Source organism: Topomyia yanbarensis, chromosome 1 (assembly GCF_030247195.1).
Source record: "Topomyia yanbarensis strain Yona2022 chromosome 1, ASM3024719v1, whole genome shotgun sequence".
Lineage (NCBI taxonomy): Eukaryota > Metazoa > Arthropoda > Insecta > Diptera > Culicidae > Topomyia > Topomyia yanbarensis.
Genome location: NC_080670.1, coordinates 101,930,759 through 101,949,786, shown reverse-complemented (window position 1 = coordinate 101,949,786; position 19,028 = coordinate 101,930,759). Strand labels below are relative to the sequence as shown.

Sequence of the window (19,028 nt, the reverse complement as noted above, 5' to 3'; positions counted from 1 at the left end):
TATCGAAAAATCATATTTATAAATTACAGTGAATTTAAAACTGATACCTAGCTGTTGTTTAGCTATCCAACGGTAGGTTTAATTATAAGAATACTATTGAATTATAATTTATTAATCATCCTAACAGAAGAAAAAAAAATTATCGGCTACTGAAGGTCAAAGGAACCACATGGTTTATTGAAATTGTACACTACTTTGTAAGTTAACCTATATACTTTATTTTCTACAATTTTCCTAATCAAACCTGTATTTACAGTTTGAAGCTTTTTGAATAAATAATTGCTCTCAAAATAGTGTCCTTTGTTCTACCCGAACAATGGGAGTGAGTTTTATATTGAAGGGTAAGTTGTTGGCAGATGAAAATTAATTGGTTTAGTGCCGCATAATGAGAGTATCCCAAACTAACCTGTCACCATCGGGCAGTCCTTGACAGTTCGAGCAACTTTGCTGAAGACATCACCTTTCTAAATTACCGTCTTTAGAAGATATTGAAATAAAAAGATGTTTGCTGACTAGCTCCGCCTAGTGGGTGATATCTAATTTTATTATTACATTATCAAACAGCCCTTGTCGTCCTCATACACTTTACAGAAAACATCATTTTCCTAAATTATTAAACTTTCGTGACAAAACATCACCTAACATGTACTGGAAGTAGTATTCTCCCTAGCGCCGCCTAGTGGCTGAATTCTGAAATTAACTATTCGCCAACACTCGACCCGCTGATGAATATTGCCGAAGACACCACACTTTTAAATTATCATGATCTCAAGATATAGAATTTGAAAAATAGTACATGTTCACTTTAAATTGATTTGCCCATAATCACGTAGCCCTCGACCTCCTCTAGAGCATTGCCGATAACACCATCTTTCTAAGTTATTAGACTTTTGAGATGTACCGTATTCTATAATGTACTTTTAGGTGGTACGCAAATTAGAGCCTCATAGTGAGAGTATCCCAAACTAATCTATCACCATCTGGTAGTTTTTGATTTCTCGAGCAACTTCACTGAAGACAGTACCCCTCTAAGAGACTATCCATAAATGACGTAGTATTTTTGAGTGATTTTTAACACCCCCCCCCCCCCATCGTCACAAACCTCTAAATAGCCCCCCCCCCTGGTAATTTCGTAGCTTGACGGTAACCCTTCCTGCCTTGTCCTCGCAAAAAAATTTAAAAAAACCATGTTAGATGAAACCTAAGAGAAGAGACGACAACAGGCTTCTTGCTCTTCTTAATTTTCCCGACTAGGCAGTAAATCTGAAGACAACAAGTGTTCATCGTTGCCAGATTCCTTTTGTATGCTTTTCGCAATTACTGAAAATAATTGTACCTCGAAAATCGCACCTCAACCAACAATTTACAATGCATAAGTTGCATTTAAAAATTTAATTTAATTTTTATTCGTGTCTCTCTTAACAGTAGACGTAACTATATCGTCATTCGGGACTTTTATTCAATTTGCATGAAATGTTGATGTGTATGAAAAGTAGCCAGAATTGATTCAGCAGCACTGTTTTCCATCCCGTTGGTAAATATAATAAACGCTCATGATTGGCAAAACGACCAATCAGAAGCTGGTTCAATATTGAGGTTAGAAGTCTACCTATCGAGCAAAATTAGAATCCAGCTTTGCTGTACAGGTATCAGAGACGGATTCTAATTGTGCTCGATAGGTAGACTTTTTTTTGACTTCACTCTTTGCGCAACTGTTCTCCATCAACTGTGGTCAACCCCTATTCCCTTTAAAAAAGCTACGTAGCATGACATGACCTCTTACCCCCCTCAGATCGTATCAATCACTCGGAGTGATCGGTTGTGTTTTAGCCCGGTTGAAGAAGCAAGTGCTCGGCCTAAGCCACCCTGATCTTTTTTCCCGCTCGGTTTCAGCCACCCGGATCTTTCCGGCATCAATCGCCGCGGTGATTCGCTACCCCGGCAATAGTATACGCGAGTGCCGTGTCCCGTAACCTGAGTGTGAAAAAGTGTGGTTATATTTCGCTTCCCGACGGGTCTCCGTTACCCCGAGGGACGGTGAAGCCGCCAAACGGCCGTTTCTCACCTTAACCGATCGTAATTCCACGCCTACTACGGTTTCTTAGTGAAAAATAGTGCTGTGTAAATAGTAGCAAATACCAGGAGCGCAGACTTTCAAGTAGGAAAACTACTCGCGCCTCCAATAAAATTTAATAGAAGTAAGTAGAAGAAAATTATTTTATTGAAAGTGTACATATAACGCCTTCGCCCATGAGGGCGACCGACGCTCCTCCCGACGGAGGAGGACCATCGTACCAGAATACCTTCCCACACTGGGGAGACCAAACTGGTGATGCGATAACCACACAAATCTTACTGCTGAGAGCGACGAACCCGACACTAGCTACAGAAAAAGGTACGGATAATAATAATTCTACTTCAAGTATGCATTCCCAGCCCACCACCCCCGAAGTGAAACTACCCATGAATCCCTTCCTTATTAATAAATCTGTGGAGCAGGCAATAGGCGGTACAGCTCGAAACGCGGTTATAGCTACCAAAGAGGCTAGAGGAACGCGATATGTCTTACGCGTTTCTTCGAAAAAGATACTCAACAAACTTTTTGCGATGAAAACTCTGATCGACGGCACGTCGGTTGAGGTAATTCCCCATCCCTCCCTAAACCTTTCACAAGGAGTAGTGTACGACGTCGACACAATGAACATCGACAACGATACCATGCTTGCTAACCTGTCAAACCAGGGAGTCAGTGCATTCAGGAGAATCACCAAACGACAGGACGACATCACCCATAACACTCCTCTCTCAATCATCACCTTCAACAGCCCAACCCCTCCAGCATATATCTTCTACGGACTGATCCGCTTGCCAGTTCGACAATATTATCCGTCACCTCTATTATGTTTCCGCTGCGCCAAGTACGGGCACTCCCAAAAAAACTGCGCAGAGCAGTAAATTTGCCTGAACTGCTCCGGTACTCACGACATTGCTGAAGGGCAACGCTGCAAACAACCCAAATACTGCAAAAACTGTGAAGAAGAGCACAGCCCAACTGACCGCAAATGCCCGCAGTATATTGAGGAAGAAAAAATCGTTCGTTTAAAAATCGACCGCCAGCTTACGTACAGCGAGGCCAGAGCTGAATTCCGACATAGTAGACGTCCAACCACATATGCTAACCAAGTCACTCCAAACCAAACCGAAAAAGACAAACTTATCAAAGCACTACGAGCAGAGGTAACAAAACTTTCAAAACAAGCGGACGAAATGAAGGTTATTAAACAGGAAATGGCAGATTTAAAAAAACAGCTTGAAGAAACCAGAACCAAAGACGATGAACTGCAACGAATGCGAAACGAACTACTAAGAATTAAAGAAGGATACCGAGCACTAGCGAAAGAACATGCTGCAGTAAAAGTTGAACTAGACAACCACAAGAAAACGTCGGAAGCCCAAATAACTCCAAACACGAAGTCATCCGGAAATCAACCGAAAAAAGTCAAATACAGCGCAATCCAAACTAGTGAGGAAAGCATGGAGGAAGACGAAACACATTTATCCAACACCAATCCGGCTATCATTAGAACTGGAGAACATTCCAAACAAATCGAAGGAACCTTTTTGACCCCAAAACTCGCGAACGTCAAAGGAAAATCCAACGCAACAATCACCACCAGGCAAACCCGCGGACTTGCACAGCGTTATAGAACAACGAGCCAACAATCCACTAACAGCCAAGATCCAAGCCCATGTAGAACACCTGTAGACGATTACAATGAAACCACTACAAACTAATGGATTTTAACAAACCCACGAATACACAAAAGAATCAACACAACACAGCTCTGGGCAATAACCGTAATGAATACCACACAAGAGCCATTCCTTTCGACGATATCTCTTCCCCTCCATCCCCTCAGGCGTCGGTGGCAGAAGCTTCCGAAGAACCTGATGCTGTTGGAGTACCTTTAATACCTACCGTTGCTTTCAACCGGATTCAAGATAATTTCATTAGTGATACCGCCAACAAATCCCAAAACTATGTGGCTATGGCAGAAGGCCAACCACTACCCGCTCCCGTCCACTCGACTTTTGATGACCATGTCTCAGAGGCCTCGAGGTTAACAAAAATCTCATGGAGGAGGTGCAGCACCGTCAGTGCGGACGTTACACCCCAACCGGAACTGACGGACAACCTGCATCCCTCCTTGGGCAACGATATCGAGACGCACAAGGGTGGCAACACCTGTCCCTCGAAAGGACATACAACGAGAACCTTTAAGACCACAGAACAACAACATAAAAAAGGAGACTCAGGGGGCTCCGCCTGGGCTAATCATAGTCTTAAGTCATCTTCAAACGTGGCCGAAGACTGCTCTAATTCCGAACTGAACACATACCGTATTACCGAAGCAGCTATGGCAGAATGCCAATCGCTACCCGCTCCCGTTCACTCGACTGTTGATGAGCATATCTCAGAGGCTTCGAGGTTAACAAGAATCTCATGGAGGAGGTGCAGCACCGTCAGTGCGGACGTTACACCCCAACCGGAACTGACGGACAACCTGCACCCCTCCATGGGCAACGATATCGAGACGCACAAGGGTGGCAACACCTGTTCCTCGAAAGGACGTACAACGAGAATCTTTCGCACCACAGAACAACAATATAAAAAAGGAGACTCAGGGGGCTCCGCCCGGACTAAGCATAGTCCCGGGTCTTTTTCGCATGTGGCCGAAGATTGCTCTACTTCCGAACTGAACACATACCGTATAACCGAAGCGGCTATGGCAGAAGGCCCACCTCAATTGGGACCCATCAACGTAGAATCACTATATCTCAACAACGCAGCTATGGCAGAAGGCCAATCGCAGCACGCCACAGTATATCCGACATTTGATAACCACTCTTCAAGATCATCAAGCATTACCAATTTATCTATCAACGATCAAAAACACCGACGCAGAATAGCGCTCCAATGGAATATGAATGGACTAAGAGGCCAATGGAACGAACTGCAGCTACTCATCACACCAAATCCTCCTACCTGCATAGCGATACAAGAAACGCATATCGGAGACAGCCATGACATCAACCAATGGGCCGGAACTAACTACACATGGCTGCAAAAATCAGGAGGAAATATATACCGAACCATAGCGCTAGCCATTCGAAAAGATACATCCTTTACGACTGTAAACATTGACAGCCGGTTACTACATATAGCTGCTCGATTAGAAGGACCATCACCAATCACAGTAGCTTGCGTATATATCCCATCAGGAAGAATACCCGAGCTTGGAGGACTTCTCAAAAATTTTATCAGCAAATTGGAACGACCATTCCTGATAATGGGTGATTTCAATTCCCACCACACCGCCTGGGGATCAGCCAAAAACGACTGCCGAGGAAACGCAATCCTAGAAGCCGTCGTAGATTCAAACGCCATAATCATAAACGACGGATCCACTACTTTTATACGAGGACAGCACAGAAGCTCCATTGACTTAACAATAGTCTCAGTCGAAATCGCCGGCAAGTTCCGATGGAGGATAGGAAGCGATTCGCACGGGAGCGACCATTTCCCTATCACCATCACAACAAATGATGAACCGCCTATGACAACCAGAAGGCAGAGATGGAAATTTGACGAAGCCGATTGGAAGAAGTACGCTGATTACATCGAACAGAATATTAATCCAGAAACACCCTTATCACTCGCGCAGCTATGTAACACAATGATCTCAGCGGCAATGGCAAGCATACCAACAACCTCAAGCAAACCGGGCAAAAAAGCTGTCCACTGGTGGAGTCCTACGGTTAGCGACGCCGTTAAAAAAAGGAGAAAAGCCCTCAGAAAGTTAAGAAAAACCCCATCCAATCATCCCCTCAGTGAGGAACGAGCGCAAAAGTTCCGAGATGCGCGAAATGAATGTCGGCAAGTTATTCGAGAGGCGAAAAGAACCAGCTGGGAGAAGTTTCTGGATGGCATTGACAGCAAAACATCCGTACCAGACATGTGGCGAAGAATTGACGCAATTGCTGGCAAAAGGCGACACCACGGATACACACTGCAACATAATGACGGATCAAGAACAGACGATCCTGTTGAAGCTGCAAATATCCTCGGCGAATATTTCGCTCAACTGTCGGCTACGAGCGGTTACACTGAAAAGTTTAAGCGGATCAAAGCAACGGAGGAAACTCGGTCCATAAAATTCAACGACGAACCTGATAACCAGTTATCTGACTACAACAGGAACTTTTCAATGGAAGAGCTGTTATATGCCATTGCCAAATCCAATGGAAAATCAGCAGGGCCCGATAATATCGGATATCCAATGATCAGGAATCTACCAACATCCGGCAAAGCAACATTATTAAAGGCTATCAACAAGGTGTGGACAGATGGTATATATCCAGACCAGTGGAAATACAGCATCGTCGTTCCAATTCCCAAACCCGGGAAAAACAGAGACTTACCAGCAGGATATAGACCCATCAGTTTAACCAACTGCGTAGGCAAAGTCGTTGAAAAAATGGTCAATCGAAGACTAACTACAATTCTTGAAGAAAGAGAACTACTTGACCAGCGGCAATTCGCTTTCAGAAAAGGCAGAGGGACCGGGTCTTATCTAATTGCTCTTGGGGATATCATCGACCGCGCCCTTGAAGCAGGAGACCATACAGACCTGGCAATCTGGGGGCTAACTGGAAGATTGTGCAAGTTCGTGCAAGGTTTTATCAACGAAAGATGGTTTCAAGTGGCAGTCGGAGGTTCCCTCTCCTCAATGCAGAGGGAAGAAAACGGAGTGCCACAAGGATCAGTACTCGCGGTCACCTTATTCCTCATCGGCATCAACGACGTTTTTCGACACCTTCCCAAGGGCATCTACATACTCATTTACGCGGACGACATCGTGCTGTTGGCCTCGGGACAGAACGCTCGTAGAACGAAAACGAAACTCCAAACAGCTATGAGAAAGGTAACGGAATGGGCTGATAAGGTCGGATTCAGCATGGCCGCAGAAAAGAGCGTGACAACACACATATGCAAACACCTGCATCATCCATGGCGGCAAAAAATTACGGTAGGTGGAACGACGGTTCCATTCAGGAAGACTGCGAAAATAATAGGTGTGACATTCGACCGAAAACTCTCTTTCAAACCCCACTTTGCAAAGGTAAAAGCGGAGGCGCAATCCAGGGGCCGCCTTATCAAAACTATCAGCAGCAGGCATAATAACGGGAACAGACAGTCACTTCTACAAGTCGGAAACAGCGTGATCACCAGCAAATTGCTATACGGAACTGAAATCACTGCAAGAGGATTCAACGACATGGTGGCAGCTCTAGGACCAACATACAACAAAATGATCAGAAATTGTTCTGGACTACTGCCGAGCACTCCAGCACTAAGCAGTTGTATCGAAGCAGGAGTCCTACCTTTCGATGCAATGGTAGCTTCATCAACGATTCGTAAAACAGTTAGCTTTCTTGAAAAAACGGACGGCAACTACGATCCAACATCCGCTGTCACCGAACAAATCTACGAAGCTTTTTCCTCAATCGCCTGCCCTCCTATCGCTAGACTCCACACTGTCTGGGATCGTCGATGGAACCACAAAGGACCCATAATCGATTGGGATATTAAAAAAAGCCTAAAAGCTGGGGATCCACCGCAGAAAGCGACTGCTGTATTTAACGAAATCCTAAACCGAAAATATAATAACTACGAAGTTATCTACACAGATGGGTCCAAATGCGATACGACAGTAGGAATCGGTATCACGGGTAACAACCAGGGAATCTTCTACAAATTACCAGGCATTTGTTCCATTTTTTCAGCCGAGGCGGCAGCCATGTACACGGCTCTGGCTCGACACACTACAAACACAAATAAGCCAATAGTGCTTTTTACCGACTCTGCTAGCGTGTTAGCTGCTTTGGAGAAAGGCTCCCTGAAACATCCCTGGATTCAGGCGATAGAAAACATTTGCGATGAAAGAACAACACTCTGTTGGATCCCAGGGCACTGCGGAATCAATGGCAACCACGAAGCAGACAGGCTCGCAGCACTCGGAAGAAGAAGTACACTACTTACAAACGAAGTCCCGGGAACGGACATTAAGCAAGACATCGAAAGGCGGATTCGAACTGAAGTAGAATCAAAATGGAGAATCGAACGAAATTTATTCCTTCGAAAAATCAAAGGAAATCTCACTAGATGGGATGATCGCGCCTCGAGAAAAGAACAGCAAATTTTCTCCCGACTCAGGACCGGTCACACGATGCTAACTCATAAGGGTTTATTTCAGGGAGGCAACCGTACAGATTGTCGAACTTGCAACGTGGCACTTACTGTGGAACACCTCCTCACCAGATGCCCCGAATACAAAGAACTGCGGGAACGGTATCAGATCGGGGACTCTATTCGAGACGCGTTGAGCAACGATCCTGTGAAGGAAGAAAAGCTAATATGCTTTCTCAAAGATGCACAACTTTACAACCAAATTTAAACTAATATTAACGATGCACGAATACGAAATGTAAAAAAGTCAGGAGTGATGAATGAACTCAAAGTTTAAAATCACTCCAAAATAAACAAAACAATCAATCAATCAATCAATCTTACCCCCCTGCCGTCGCACATCATCACAAAATACAAAACTCCCCCCCCTCCTCCATATAATGCTACGTCATTTATGAATGGTCCCTAAACATTATCGTTATTGAAGCACAATATGCAGATTGTAATTAAATCAAAACAAACACCAATCAACATTCTCTGTTACACCAAGTTTAAAGTTTAGGAAACGGGTCACGGGATTTCGCACGGAATTTGGCCAGGGGAAAACTTAAAGCTCTTCCACTCTAAAAAAATACCAATAATATCAAAATAGCACCGAATTTTAAACCTTAACGTTTTTTTTCGTTTTGACAACAAATTCTGAATCAGTTTCACGTACGGCGTATTTTGCTATCCTGAATGAGCAAAGCATGTTTGTCAAACTTTTCCATCAACGAGTTTGACAAACTTCTCCTTCAACAAGTTTGACAAACTTCAGCGTTACGCTGTTTGATGTTTTGACAAAGTGGTCAGTACACTGTTTGACAAATCGACAAATAATCGCCTTGACAAACACGAATAAAAAGTTTGGCAAACTGTGTTTGATCAAATATTTGAAGAGCCAGTACACAGCAGTTCAAATTTATTTCACGAAAGATATCAAATATTTGACGTTATGACAAACAGTGTACTGGTAGCTTTAAGCTGCGATTATTTGTCGATTTGTCAAACAGTGTACTGACCAGTTTGTCAAAACTTCAAACAGCGTAACGCTGCAGTTTGTCAAACTTGTTGAAGGAGAAGTTTGTCAAACTTGTTGATGGAGAAGTTTGTCAAACTCGTTGATGGAGAAGTTTGACAAACATGCTTTGCTCATTCGGGATAGCCAAATACGCCGTACGTGAAACTGATTCAGAATTTGTTGTCAAAGCGAAAAAAGGTTAAGGTTTAAAACTCGGTGCTATTTTGATATTGTTGGTATTTTTTAGAGTGGCAGAGCTTTAGGTTTTCCCCTGGCCAAATTCCGTGCGAAATCCCGTGACCCGTTTCCTAAACTTTATACTTGGTGTAACAGAGAATATTGATTGGTGTTTGTTTTGATTTAATTACAATCTGCATATTGTGCTTCAAAAACGATAATGTTTAGGGACCATTCATAAATGACGTAGCATTATATGGAGGAGGGGAGAGTTTTGTATTTTGTGATGATGTGTGACGGCAGGGGGGTAAGAGGTCATGTCATGCTACGTAGCTTTTTAAAGGGGAATAGGGGTTGACCACAGTTGATAGAGAACAGTTGCGCAAAGAGTGAAGTCAAAAAAAGTACCTATCGAGCACAATTGGAATCCGTCTCTGATACCTGTACAGCAAAGCTGGATTCTAATTTTGCTCGATAGGTAGACTTTTTCTGGCTTCAAACTCTGCCCACTCTTTGCGTACCTTTGTACTAAGGCCTTTAAGGTTGACTCTAGGGGCAGATCACCTTTAAAAATCAGCTAAATTAAATGCATTTCTTTTCATCAAAATAGAAATTCGTAATGTATGTTGCGTGGCGTGCAATGTATTTTGCGTTGCGTGTAAGAAGTCAAAACCCTACAAAAATATCAGCCCTATATTCAACAAAACGTCGAACAAAGTGAATCAGCGTAGGACGTTTGTTAAATAAAATTTTCTGCGAGGGAGTGCAAAGTTGCTGCAAAAATGTAAATTAAATGCATTTTTTCTAATTTGATGCAAATTTGTTATACATTTCTAGAGTGATCTGCCCCCAGGGTTGCCCTGATTTCACGACATTCTTACCCGTTTCATCTAACATCGTTTTTTTAATTTTTTTTTTGCTAGGACAAGGCGGGAAGGGTTACCGTCAAGGTACGAAATTACCAATATTTAGAGGTTTGTGACGATGGGGGGGGGGGGGGGGGGGGGTGTGTTAAAAATCACTCAAAAATACTACGTCATTTATGGATAGTCTCTTAGAGGGGTACTGTCTTCAGTGAAGTTGCTCGAGAAATCAAAGACTACCAGATGGTGATAGATTAGTTTGGGATACTCTCACTATGAGGCTCTAATGAGCGTACCACCTAAAAGTACATTATAGAATATGATACATCTCAAAAGTCTAATAACTTAGAAAGATGGTGTTTTCAGCAATGCTCTAGAGGGTGTCAAGGGCTACGCGATTATTGGCAAATCAAATTAAAGTGAGCATGTATTATTTTTCAAATTCTATATCTCGAGATCATGATAATTTAAAAGTGTGGTGTCTTCGGCAATATTCATCAGCGGGTCGAGTGTTGGCGAATAGTTAATTTCAGAATTCAGCCACTAGGCGGCGCTAGGAAGAATACTACTTCCAGTACATGTTAGGTGATGTTTTGTCACGAAAGTTTAATAATTTAGGAAAATGATGTTTTCTGTAAAGTTTCTGAAGACGACAAGGGCTGTTTGATAATGTAATAATAAAATTAGATATCACGCACTAGGCGGAGCTAGTCAGCAAACATCTTTTTATTTCATTAGCTTCTAAAGACGGTAATTTAGAAGGGTGATGTCTTCAGCAAAGTTGCTCGAGCTGTCAAGGACTGCCCGATGGTGACAGATTAGTTTGGGATACTCTCACTATGCGGCACTAAACCAATTAATTTTCATCTGCCAACAACTTACCCTTCAATATAAAACTCACTCCCATTGTTCGGGTAGAACAAAGGACACTATTTTGAGAGCAATTATTTATTCAAAAAGCTTCAAACTGTAAATACAGGTTTGATTAGGAAAATTGTAGAAAATAAAGTATATAGGTTAACTTACAAAGTGTGTACAATTTCAATAAACCATGTGGTTTCTTTGGCCTTCAGTAGCCGATAATATCTTTTTCTTCTGTTAGGATGATTAATAAATTATAATTCAATAGTATTCTTATAAATTAAACCTACCGTTTGAGAGCTAAACAACAGCTAGGAATTAGTTTTAAATTCACTGTAATTTATAAATATGATTTTTTGATACAGTTGCCTATGCAGTAGGCACTACGCTGCTCTATCTCCTGCCAACATTTCGTTTTCGTCTGACAGGCCAAAGGACAGGTCACTGTCCACGGGATTTGTCAAGCAGTGTTGTCGTTTGTGTTGTTCCTGTAGCAACACCCATGAAGTTGAAAATTTTTCCATTTTGATACATCGACGGATCCACATGTGCATTGAGAATGCCCAAAACTATTGATTTAGATCTGCCAACAACTTGTCGTTCAATATAAAACTCACTCTCATAAAGTTGATTTTTTTTTTCGTTTTGACACATTGGCGGAGCCCCCTGTGCATTGAAAATGCCCAAAACTTTTGAAGTTCATGTACCAACAACTTACCATCAAAACTCACTCCCATGAAGTTGAAAAATTTCTATTTTGATTCACCCACGGATTCCCATGTGCATTGAACATGTCCTAAACTATTGATTTACAACTGTCTACAACTAGCTTTTCAATATAAAACTAACTACCCCTTGTGCATTGAGAATGTCCAAAATGGTCGATTTTCATCTGACAAAAACTTGCCTTTCAATATAACACTCACTCCCATAAAATTGAAAAAAAAATCGTTTTTACACATTGGCGGACCCCCATGTGCATTGAAAATGTTCAAAACTATTGGTTTTCAACTGCCAACAACTTGCCTTGCAATATGAAATTCAAACCAAAATGTTGAAAATTTTGCTGCCAACAACTTGGCTTCCAATATGAAATTCATTCCCAAAATGTTGAAAATTTTTCTTTTTTGGCACATTGGAACTCCTTTTGCATTGAAAATGTCCAATTGGTTTTCATCTGCCAAGAAATTGCCCTTCAAAATAAAACTTATTCATTCGAGTGATCGGGATACGGTTGTATAATAACAAGCGCGAACGTACCTGCTTTAAAACACTGTTTTTGCATTGAAATTGGCTCCAGGGACAGTTTATTTTGAGTTCACAGTGAAGTTTAGACTAGCGGTAATTTCTACAAAGTGAAGTACAAACGAGTTTCGGTGCGAATTGGATAATCATCTTAATAAACAGTGTAATAAATAACGTGGTTGTAGAACAATCGACAATAGGTAGATACACGCTATTGTGCGGTGGTGCCCCGAGTGGCATGTTGTACCAATAAAATAGAAAAAAGGTGCAATATCGGAAACAAAATAATAATAAGGGAAAAAAGTTTGGTTATCCTCTCGTCCCCTCCCCCGCAATAAGGGTAGGTAGTGGGTGACTGCTACCATTTTTCGCTGCGGTTCCCTTTTCCTTCTTGATCTGAAAAATAATTGCGTGATCGAGAATTAGTGGATGGCCTCCGCTAGTGGAGGCGGTCTTATAGGACCGGTGAATCGAAACTTCCCCAGTCTTATTGAAGATTTTGGTGCTATTACGACCTTACTTCTGACGGGTAAGGATGGAGTGAACCTTCCGGATGATCCTTTCCTAATTGGAGAGAGTGTTGAAGAATGGGCTGGATCAGTTGAACGTTGCAAGAGTGAAGCAAGGGGTACCAAATACGTACTGCGAACAAGAAAACGGTCACAGGTGGACAGACTGCTTCAATTAAAAAAAATAAAGGATGGTACTGAGGTAAACGTTACACTACACCCCAAATTTAATATAAGCCGTTGTGTTATATCAATATACGCACTTATAAACAAAAAAGAAGATGAGATTGTTATAAAACTAAGCAACCAAGGTGTCACCAGCGTCCGAAGAATCATGAAATGTAACAAGGAAAACACACCAGCGATCATACTCACCTTCAATCGAGCGTCATATCCACAATCCGTCAAACTCGGCCTACTACAAATCCCAACTCGGCCCTACTACCTAAACCCATTACTATGCTACCAGTGTTTCAACTATGGACACCCAAAAATCAATTGCCCCAATCAAAACCGTTGCTTCAACTGCTCAGAAGAACATGAAGGAATGGAATCATGTGAAGCACCGGCCTTTTGTGAAAATTGTGGGAACAATCATCGTCCAACCAGTCGTCAGTGCCAGTTATATAGACACGAAATTGATGTCATCCACACCAAAATTGACTTCAACCTTTCCTATCCGGAGGCACGAAAACTTCCATGCAGGCCATGGAAGTTATGCCAAAGTAGCTGCTCAACCACGTTTAGACAGAGCACGAGTTGATGCTCTTTCAGCACAAATTCATGGAAAACAGGAGACCATAGAAAAGCTAGAATAGGAATTGAAGAAGTTTCGCACATTGGAGGATAAAATAAACGAAATAGTCGAACAGAGCAAAGTGAAGGACAACAAAATCGATGAACTGATGAATATAGTGGTACAGCGTGATGATAACATAAAAAAGTTGGAAGTACAGAACCAAAAAATGAGACGGTACATAGAAGAAATGCAGAACAGAACAAGAAGTGACTCTCAAACCAGCGAGCCCAGCATGGACTCCGAAGCAATAAAGAAAAAACCGAAACTCCCACCACACACTGGCAAACCGAACGACAAAGACCAGCACAGGGATCAACAGGCACAAAACAATGACTACAATTGAACCAATCATGCACATAATGAACACAAATCTAAACAGTAATATACCGACATTAGCATCAGCACAACTCAGTTCAAGCAACCATACACCAACCAACCAAGAAAACACTCACCGGTTTGAAGAGTGGGAATGTGCAGTACCACCTTCACTTCTCACAGAAGCGTAGCAGGTAGATGAGACCGTCCGGGACGCTATACCCCAACCCATTGACGGTGAATCTTCCTCTGCGGCCGGCAATCGTCAACTCTACTTCTCACTAAAAACGCAAACAGATCAGCATATTCATATTTCCTCAAATCTCCAAAAAAATCCATGGCCAATCGTCCATTATCATTCCCCCAATTCCTGCACCATCAGACCAAACTCCAATATAACCATGAACAATGCACACATAACAGCCGTCAGACACGCAAAAGACTGGCATACGAGTGAAACACACCTATCGACATTTATCCACCCTATCGCCGACAACGTAGCCCTGCCCGAACAATACACGCATAATTTTCTGGAGTTCCTCGACTAAAGCGTAACCACACTCCAGCTCAAACCAGGTAAGCGGTGCGGGGAGGGAGAGATGAAAGTAACCTCCCCCTCCTTGAAGAGAGAGTGAACACTTGGGGGGCAGGAACAGGTCCGTTAATATTACCTCATTCCGTACGCCTTCCTGGGGTTCGGCCGATGTCACAATCGCATGTTACAATCCGTTCTATCAGGCCCAGTGGCGTAGCCAGAAATTTGGTTTGGAGGGGGTTTTGATGAAAATCTTCGATTTTTCAAAAATGTTGGCGGGTCTATTGATGACATTTAATCTGTAGGCCGCGATCGACTGGGTACTACTGTGTTCTGCACTAATAGCGAAATGGGATGGTGTGAGCGGGCATGAGCGCTATAACCCTACCGTAGGCAGAACTAAATACCTGTCGCAGGTGTCAGTTATGTTGGGTGCCGGCAGGGTCGCAGAGAGAAAATACGGGCCCGGGGGGTCCAACGTACGGGCCCCTACCACTATGTATTGCCTGAGCCTGAGTACAAAAAAGTCAATGTTTGAAATCCATTGGAGTTCACAGATATTATGTATAGTACACTGAAATTTTATGTTTATGTACCATCTTTTTGCTCTAGTTGTTTGTAGTGCCAATGAAGGAAAAAAACGCTTTTAATCCACCTAACAGTGTGATGAGACATTTCTTATAACTCTTATCACTCTCTTCGGATATTATATCGTTTGAGAACATTTAGAACTTGATGCTTCGCGATGTTTTTGATAACACATACTACATGGGAAAGTGGCAGGACTCAGAGAATCGCTCAAATCAGCATAGGACAACATCAGTGCTAGAAATCTCAAATCAAATCAATGGGAAGCGAAAAAATGGCCCATAAAATAGACATAGATACGAATTATTGTTAATGCTCTGTTAATAAAATATCTAAATTGTGGTGGGAAAACTGAATTTTCCTAAAGGGGTTATATATTGTACTGAGCCAAAAAAATCGCATTTTTTTTGAATCGATTTGAAGTTCATACTTTACCCTTTGGCGATTGTTTACTTTTTCGGTCCCACCTATCAGCATTGAAGTATCGTTCTTACGTTTTTTTACAATAACTACAGTTCTACACCACCGATTTCGTCCGGGTTTTTTTCAATAGCGATCATTGTTACTATTTACAGCTGATATCAGCTTGATAATCCTAAAAAAATACGAAAATGACGGTTTCGCTTCTAAACTACTAGCAAAAAAAGTATCGCCCTGTTTGTTTGCATGGAGCGTGGAGGACGAAACTTTAAATAAACAAACAAAAATACAGTTTCGCCCGTTGTATTTTTTGCTGTAGTTTAAGAAAGCAATATCGTAGAATCAAAATTTTTAGGTTAATTGGTTGCGTTTCAAAGCCCTCATTCGCATGTATGAAAAAAGCCTTATGTTTACATTTGTAAGTATCGCCATTTTCACAAAAAAGGGTTGAAATGAAATCGCAGCTCCGGATATCACGCTATCTCTGAAGTGCATGCGTGCATAGTTCCAAATTTTACTTCGACATCGACTTTTTCTAAAGGTGACTTCCCAGTAGTATCCTTGATTTGAATTATTATCGCTAATCCTAATGCCAAAGAACAAATAAAAACCTCTCGAAAACGAAACGTTTGGGAAAATCATCATCATTACTGGAATTTTCATTTTCACGAAACTTTTCGATAACCTTCCGTCACTTGCGTTAATGCACTGTGTGCACAGTGCACTGAAAATCTAGCGAAATCGTCTTAGGGCACCAGCGGGTCTAATTCAGAGCTATCTGCGCGGCGAGTAAAGTAAAGAATACTAAAAATTAATTTCTATTCCATAATTTTCAGTTCAGCAATTCGAGAGATCGTGCTCACCGCAAGCCATGAAAAATAGACTACGTTGTGAAGCGATGGTCACTATTTATTAAAAAATCACGGTTAAATAAAAAAAAACTATACTATTAAAAAATTTCAAATAGTTTATAATTTTCACAAAACTTATTAAGAAAAATTGTTTAATAATCTTTCGTAATATTGTGTAAGAAAAAAGCTGAAAATTTCAGTATTTTCTCTATCTGCAACATATACCAATTACCAATTAATTGGTATACGAATTGGAATAGGTTCGCCAAATTTTGGAAGAAGTCTATAAAAAACCCCTTGAAAATTACCTAAAAATTGTTGTAGTTCGATACAATAAAAAATCCCCAAAAATGAAATGTACCTATTAATGTGAAACACAGTGAATAATACATACAATAAAGACCCATTTTTATCAGTCTCATGGTGTATTTTAGGCTGACAAAATGGGGACATTGACTAAATCGGGCAATTTTTTTTCTTTATAATAAACTGAAGCTGTTAAAATATTCTTCCCGTCCCTTGATGTAGTCTGATAACTATTTCTGATTATGATGAACATTTTATTTTTGCATATTTCCATCTTCATGATAAGGAAAACATGCTCAAGAAAGGATTTACTCGAATTCAGTCTTGTTCGTCTGCTAGAGCCCATCAAACATATGTTCATATTTGGCTGATAAAATCAGGGTTTCAATGTATTATAATAGATATTCAGCATTCGAAGAAGTTTCTTGTGAACGAGTGTAGAACGACTTTGTTTCTATTTACTTGAAGTCAGCGGCGTAGCCAGAAATTCGGTTTGGTGGGGGTTTGGTGAAAATCGATCATACTGTCCAAACGGCATAATTCCGAAACCGTAATTTTTGAAGTTTTAAAATTATGCAGAATTAATTTTTCAGAAAATGGTAATAGAGTTCGTGTCTAGCGAATTTGTTGAGACTTTATTGTAGTCATGAATATTAACCTGAGAAAAATCACCATAAATACTTCTTGGACGATATACCGTCAAAATTATTTTATCAAATGATGCGCTATTTAACGTTTGTAAAATTCATCGAAGATACTAAACCTCCGAAGTTGGTGGTTTCAAAATGATGCTATCTTGACCTTAAATTACTGTTTTTAAACATTTGACCTATACATATGATTGGTCATACAACAAAAATCAAATGCTCATCAAAATCGATCAGAACCTGCTAGAATCGAATGGAAATCGTTATTTTTCATAAATTTCTCTCTACATTCGGAAAGTGTTATCCTCGTTATTAATCATATTACGTTTTCGTCTCAACTCGACGCATTCCCAAAAAAAACCTGTCTTAATCCACCTAGTGGTGCAATTGTGCTTGTCTCATTTGTCCAGACTACGATTCTATGGCTGGTTATGTTCAATACAATGGTGGAAATGAATATTACATGTTCAGTACGATTTGCACATACATACAATGGATCGACAGCCACGATCTTGAGATACTATGTGATACTGAAACGTCGCTTGAAACCAGGGGCGGATCATGGAGAAAGATCCGGGAGCTCCAGATCCTGCCAAAAATTTTCAACTTGTTAAGAAATTTTAAACTAGTTTTAATTTTAAAGTAGCTACCCCTCACTGCATACTCCCTCCGGGCCGGTATGATTGACGATTTTTAGAGTGATTGCATAATCTTTCTATATGAGAAAGACAAAAATGTACCAAAGTCCAAAAAAAGTCAAAATACAAATTTGATTTTGAAAATTTTTCATTTCAGTTTATATGGGAATTTGCTGTGTGGTTGCACTCTTCAACTCGTAACTCCGGAACCGGAAATCAAATCAATAAAAAATTCAATAGCAGCCGATGCGAAGGTTGTACCTTTCATTTGAGACTAACTTTGTGCAAATCGGTCCAGCCATCTCTGAGAAACAGAGGTCACATTTTTTCCACATACACACATACATACACACACAGACATTTTCCGATCTCGACGAACTCAGTCGATTGGCATATGACACTCGGCCCTCCGAGTCGGGATTAGATTGACGAATTTTAGAGTGAATGAGAAAGGCAAAAACATTTTTGGCAAATGCTGAAAGTTATGCATTTTTTGGTGAGCAGTTCTATGTTTCATAGACATTAAATCAATTTTAACTTCTCTTCCTATTAAATAAAGACCCTTATTACAGTACATCTCTACAAAAACGAGATCAATTTGAAAATAAATCTGAGGACTATGATTGATTACAGAACTCTGTAATTTTCTATTGGAATGTTTTCAGGCAGGAATTTGATATTGATGCTATTAGACAACTGTGAAATGAAGACCAATAGATCAGGTACATATCAGGACCCCATTCCGACAATTTATCAAAAGTCCTCATGATGTTTACAACAACAGGTTATCAATCTACGGATCAGATAATTGTTATTGTAATATTGAATTAAATCAGTCTGCATCAATAAATTTTCAACTTCAATCCAATTTTTTTTTTGGGTGTGATGGGGGGGGGGGGGGTTGTATGGTGTTAAACCCCAAAACCTTCTCTGGGCTACGCCGTTGCTTGGAGTTATTTATTT

The 19,028-nt window shown here is 41.0% G+C and overlaps 1 protein-coding gene across 7 annotated transcripts in view; it reads left to right on the top strand.

Moving 5' to 3' along the window:
- Positions 1-19,028, top strand: part of LOC131696428 (E3 ubiquitin-protein ligase UBR1) — an 813,967-nt gene that overhangs the window by 140,989 nt on the left and 653,950 nt on the right. The window lies entirely within an intron of this gene.